The following is a 7,095-nucleotide window of genomic DNA, read 5'->3' as shown; positions in this document are numbered from 1 at the left end:
ATAGTACTGGCCTCGAATGTCAGTCCAAGAACTAGAAAGCCTGAATCTATTTTATTGAGAGCATAATGTACTGAGAAAGTACACTATATTATGTTTTGTGTGGATTGCTTGGTATGACCTACAGACTCAGGAATGGGGGCAGAAGTGAGATTTAGGAGTCGAAGCAGTTTTTCTGCAGCTTCACATTTTTAAGATAGCAGGACGTGAGGAATGTTCGCTGTCAGCACATTGCAAAGCTCCTGTGTCCTATGCCTGTTCCACTTCATCCAGTCCTCTCCCCAAGGCGGGCATGATATGCATTCCACAGTAAAACGGTGATAATCCTCATAAAACATTATACATTATGTCATCCCCAATGGGTGCTGCTGCTTGCATGGTCCATCAACTGGTGACAATACAACTTTTGACACTTGGGTAAGACCAAGCTGTGAAAGTTAAAGCTGCAATCCATAACTTGTTTTTGTGAATAAAAGATTATTTTCAACAATCTGGTAGAGTAAGTTGATACAGTAGGCCTAAATACGAAATGGTCTCCCTGCTCTTCTATTGAGATCTCCTGTGGGCTCAAGCAGGACCACTATTGGTTGACAAGAGCTATTGCATGAAAACGGCTTCCCAGATGTATCATTATAGCGAGTATTATAATTTGAGTCATTTGGTAATTTGAGTGGCTCAAACAGATGTTCATAATTTTGGAGCAAGAACCACATAGCGCCTTCAAGCACCTTACATGTAAGTGCTATAGGACCAATGGACAAAATGTCTTGATTCTGCTGCTATCTGTATAGGCCTAGTTGTTATTCCATTCCATTGTCGTCATGTGTTAACCAGACTACTTGTCTGACTTTATTCCATCCATCTTTCCCTTCCGAGAACGTTATTTTGCCGTGCTACTCCTCTCACAGTTTTGGTGGCACACACTTGGGCCATATATCAAATCACCAGCTTCATCGGGAATCGATTCCTTGCATTTTGCTAAGACCTGTGTCCTATGCCTGTTCCACTTCATCCAATCCTCTCTCCAAGGCAGGCATGCTATGCATTCCACAGTAAAACGGTGATAATCCTCATAAAACATTATACAATATGTCATCCCAAATGGGTGCTGCTGCAGTGCTGCTTGCATGGTCCATCAACTAGTGACAAACTTTTGACACTTGGGTAAGACCAAGCTGTGAAAGTTAAAGCTGCAATCCATAACTTGTTTTCTGGTGGAGTAAGTTAATACAATAGGCCTAAATATGAAATGGTCTCCCTGCACTTCTATTATTCTACTATTGAGATCTCCTGTGGGCTCAGGCAGGACCACTATTGGTTGACAAGAGCTATTGCATGAAAACGGCATCCCAAATGTATCATTATAGCAAGTATTATAATTTGAGTTGTAATTTGAGTCATTTGGTAATTTGAGTGGCTCGAACAGATGTTCATAATTTTGGAGCAAGAACCACATAGCGCTTTCAAGCACCTTAAGCGCTCTAGGACCAGTGGACAAAATGTATTGATTCTGCTGCTATCTTTGAATATAGGCCTAGTTGTTAATCCATTCTATTGTTGTCACCAGACTACTTGTCCAATTTTATTCCAACCATCTTTCCCTTCCGAGATAAACTTTATTTTGCCGTGCTACTCCTCCCACAGTTTTGGTGGCACACACTTGGGCCATGTCAAATCGTCCAGCTTCATCGGGAATCGATTCCTTGCATTTTGCTAAGACAGGCCCATCATAGACCACCCGAGACTGATACAGACACAGTATGTCCATATAGCCTGGGCATTCCAAGATATGGGCTTATTATTGATCACAGGGATCAAGGGTCTCCAAATATGGGCATATAAAAGGGACTTCTATCAGCAAATCCAGGAATGTGACACTTGTTGTAAAATATATTTATACTATATATATATATATATATATATATATATATATATATATATATATATATATATATATATATATATATATAATATATATAATATTTTAATATGTTTTACTTAAGACATTAGTTGAATTATGTACATCCTCTAGCTTGATGGGGGATGTCAGAGGTGGTGACACTGTTTGACTCCGCAGAGCTCTGGCAGAGAGTTTGTAACATAAGTGGATCCTGAAGTCTCACTGGGGGTCACTCACTGTCAACTGTGCCATGTTATTAGTAAAACGCAGCACCCCTACATGCTCGCATGGCATGCGTGTGTGTGTGTGTGTGTGTGTGTGTGTGTGTGTGTGTGTGTGTGTGTGTGTGTGTGTGTGTGTGTGTGTGTGTGTGTGTGTGTGTGTGTGTGTGTGTGTGTGTGTGTGTGACCCCCTGCAGCTCTACTTTCCCTGGGCTCAGCCATTCTTTGCCCAGCTGACCATCCAGCTGTCACAAACACTTGTCCACTTGCTAACTGTTGTCATTTCACTGACCTCCGCACACTGGTCTACAGCCAGTAATGATTTTTTATAATGCAGATACATTCATACTTTATATACAATATTTATAATCCATATTGATTAACATGTGTTCCCTTTTGTCAAGGTTTTAGGGTGAGTAAATAAACAAGGGATTTAGGACTGGACCATGCATGCCTTGGCATTAGCTTGAAGGGTGTTACATGTGTTTATGTTACCTTGGGGTGTGTTCAGGGCTAAGCATGAGATAGTGTGCGAGGGACCTTAAATTCCTCTAATACTATCCTGAATTAGACTGCCCTGTTGTTGGGTTGGGTTTCCATTTAAGATGTGGTCACAATGTTCAAGATGTGAGTTCAAGTGCATGGCTTTCAACTGCTGTTAGCCATTATATACATTCTTTGGCAAGAGTCACCCAATAAAAAACACACGCACGTACAAAAAAAAAACATGCTGCCATGTTTGTTTTAAAATGGCATTTGAGGACAGTTCTAGTTCCTGCTTAAAGCATTTTTAGGCCTGTTTTGACCTTCATAAATGTTATCATCAAAACATAGCATGGTATTTGCATTCCCATAACGTCCCATCTATGTAAGAAATAGAAATAAAAGACAATAAAATTAGGAGTGAGAAAATAAGCTCGTTCATACCGTATTTTAAGAAATTTGGGAAAAGGCTACAAGCTACATCATCATAATTGTCCATGAACGACGTAAGCCTTATAGCCTATACTTCATTGTACAACAAACAGCACGAAAAGACCTGATCTACAAGCTCACAATTAAGTGTGTTGCATTGCAACACATGAGCTACTGTATATAATATTCTTTTTTTTATTGTTGAACATTTTCTGAACGTTTTCACCAGAGCCTAGGGAGTGAGTGAACCAGAGTTAACATTTCTCAAATACGTAACAATGCAAGAATTGATGAAATATGTTCTTTTTGTAGTGCCAGCTAAAACCCTTGCAGCTGCATTCTGGACAAGCTGGAGGCGGGAAAAGAGACTTTCACTAACGACAGAGCCCCAATAATTGCAGCAATCTAGGCGGAATTACATTAACACATGTATGAGAGTCTCCAGATTGTTTGTGGAGAGTAATGATTTATATCTTTGAGATTTTCTTAAATTGAAAGAATTATGATTGTGCAACGGTCCTGACATGTTTATCCAAGCTGAGGTTGCTACCAAAGAACAATGCCAAGATTTCTACACTACCAGGGTGACAAAGTGGAATAATTGACACAGTTCATTGCAAAAGTGGGTGTTTAAATTAGCAGGCTTTATTCAAATTATCTTTTTAGTATTCAACAGTAGAGCTTCGAGAGAGGCAAGTCCTGGAGGCAGCTTCTGAGATGGCCAATTTCCTTACAGCTGTAACTTTAGATTGCAGCTTAACAACATAAATCATATATGTCATTGAACCTCAGATAGGGAAAACAACAGATCTAGCTCACAATGTGCTACAATGTTATACATTGTGAGAGCTTGTATACGTAGACATTATATTATGTGTGTATACTAAGATGTTAAAAATGGCAGCATATCCACAAGTTTCCAACGTCCCATCTTGCATTGCGCAGAAGGTGTGCGGCACTTCCGGCGTCGCAGCCGAGAGTGATCCACAAACTCTCAACGGTTGCATCTGCGACGCGACGTGAGCTTGTATGTCTGCTGTTCTCCGGATGTGTCCCACACATAATTCTACAGTAGATTCTCACAGAAACAGGTGGATACAGTACAATATGGAGAATACAATTTTACCAAGCACCAAACCCTGAGGAACCCCACAATGCAGCTTTGAGATATTGTATAGACTCTCCAGTCCAAGGTCTATACCCGAATAGTTCTGTTACTTGAACCAGGACTGTGCCTGTGACACAATGCTCAGGGTGGCTAATTAGAATAGCATGACCCACTGTAACAAAGGCCACACTTAGATCCGAGACGGATTCCTGGCGTCAGCTGATAATGATGAATTGTGATGAATCATTCATGACTTTTAAGGAGGATGACTGAAATCTTTCCATATTAATGAAACCCATCCTTGCAAACCTCTGGTTGAACTAGTGCATTTAAAGTTTAAAAACACAGAAACTGGAGAGTCAACTATTTATAACTTTAAAAATCTAACCTTGGTTCGAAGTGAAGCGGTGAACATTTATTCTATGTGTTCCAGAGTTATGAACTCTGGAACACATAGATACATTCTTTATTCTGAATGAATGAATGAATGTTTTTATCTGGAGGGCCGAATTGTCATGTGAAGCTTGACCAATCCTCAAAGTATCCAATCATCAGACCGGGACAGACACTACACACATATTCTGGACGTACAGGACAGATAAAACCTGTTCATTCTGGACTGAAATGACCATATATGGACATGAGGTGACAGACATTTTTTTTAATAAAACCTGTTCATTCTGGACAGAAATGACCATATATGGACATGGGACACACATTTTGTTTTTGATAAAACCTGTTCATTCTGGACTGAAATGACCATATATGGACATGGGACACACAAAGCCACTCCTTGGAAGCGTCTTTCACCGCTTCAAAAACAGAAGAATTTACTGTTTTAAAAAAGTATAATTACAAAGTATAAAGGAAGAACGCTCAAAGGCAGGAGGACGGTCTAATTATTACATTAGAACAACACAATACTGCCTCATCAAAGTTGATATGGTGACTTTATCTATCTATCTATCTATCTATCTATCTATCTATCTGATCTATGCCCGTAGCTAATCAGATGGGCATAAACGGGCATATGTCCGAAAATCTTGAGGATTGGTGAGCTTCACATGACATTTCAGCCAACCAGACTATAAATGGTTTCACGTGACAATGGGAAAACCCTTGAAAAAGGCATAAAGTGACGTCATCGATCGGGTGATGACGTCATAATCACCATAAAAGCCAATGAGGGACCAGCATTCCTGGTGACGTCACCATCAATAGGTGCGACCTGATATAAACGTAGAGGGTGATGTCATAATATTTAGGCATACAGTATATAAGGGCCATGAGAGGGGCCGTCTATATAGCATAGCATATGCCAGATGGGCATAGATGGGCATAAAGGGCATATGTCCGATAAGCTTGAGGATTGGTAGATTGATGAGCTTTACATGACACTTTGAGGTCAGGTTTCACTTACTATAAAACAGGAAAAGCGGTCGCAAAACTCTAGTAATAATAATAACTAGAAATACTCCATCTACTGGGGACGCCCGCTGGCCTGGTGGTCAAGGCGCGTACCATATACTAGGCTATGATGCCTGCTGGCGTCGCCGGTTTGATTCCTGATCCGGACGACCTTTGCCGCATGTCTTCTTCTTTCGTGTATCATCATCCTTGATGATTGGTTGACAACATTTTATTTCACAAGATTTCTTGTTACTTAGGGGAGGCCATGGGGCTGGCTGTCGTCTTCTCCCCTTGCTGACATCATCTCTCTCCCCATTTCCTGTCAGTCTACTATCCTGTCAAATAAAGGCATAAAAGCCCCAAAACAAATCTTAAAAAAAAAATAAAATAAAAAATACCGCACCTACGAATCAGTGTGGGCTCACATGGAACACCAAGTACCGAGGTCTACCCAACGGGCACTCCAACATGGAACACCATACAGTATATGGGCATAAAGATCTGCCCAACGGGCACTCCAACCTTACTTCTGAGACAAAGGACTCTGCCTTTGTACTGTAGGTCATTTTTTTGCGGAAAATAAACTTGACCTATAAAGATTTGGTATAACATACTGGTCTCGCCTTTCAGCGAGCCCACAACTAGAACTGCTCTCTGTCGAAGTGCCAACTTGCTTCTGGTACACAAGCAGGCCATACATGGCCTACTTGTGCGCAAGCAGAGCGCATTCACAGATGGATGAATTGCAACTGTCAGATGTGCAAATCGGTGTTATTAGGAAAGATGTCAATGGTTTGTGTTGTGTGACGTCAGACCAGAGCTCTGGTCGACCTGAATAAGATGTGACACAGTTTCCAAACAAACGTCACATTTAGTCTGGGTGCGACCGTGACAAGTGCTTTACATCCAGAGTGTACTGTGAGAGTCAGAGAATCAGGACATATAGAGACATAGACAAAAAGATTCACAGAGAATATATTAGTCTTTCCAACCAACAAGAGACAAAGAAACGCCTTCCAATTTGCAGTCCAAGTAGCAGAAGCGGTGTCCATGGACCTATCTTCCAAGATACAGGTGTCCTGTTCTAAGTGTCCATGCACCTTCACGTCTCGGGTCACCGTCCATGAAAACACGAAGAGGAGCCACAACAACCTCTACCATCAAATGATGAGCAATAGACAGCTGCCCTCATCCTCCTGTCCGACGATCACCAGCTGTGTAACCAGCCAGCAGCAAGGAGACGCAGACAAACCGAGATCTTGCAAGGACTTCAACGCAGCCAGGAGAAGTAAAGAAACATTTGGTGACTTACAAAGTAAAGAAAACCTCTTATGTGATAAGAGTTTCATTGAGGTATCGACACAGTATGTCCAGCATGTCCACACCAAAGAAAATAATATACAGTGTAAACACTGTGACAAGAGTTTCAGTGTGTTAAGCACCCTGAAGAAGCACCAGCATGTCCACACTGGAGAAAAACCCTTTGTGTGTAAACAGTGTGACAAAGGTTTCAGTGAGTTAGGTACCCTGAAGAGGCACCAGCG

This window comes from Nannobrachium achirus (genome assembly GCF_963921795.1).
Source record: "Nannobrachium achirus genome assembly, chromosome: 4".
NCBI lineage: Eukaryota > Metazoa > Chordata > Actinopteri > Myctophiformes > Myctophidae > Nannobrachium > Nannobrachium achirus.
Note: the sequence above shows the minus strand (reverse complement) of the source record.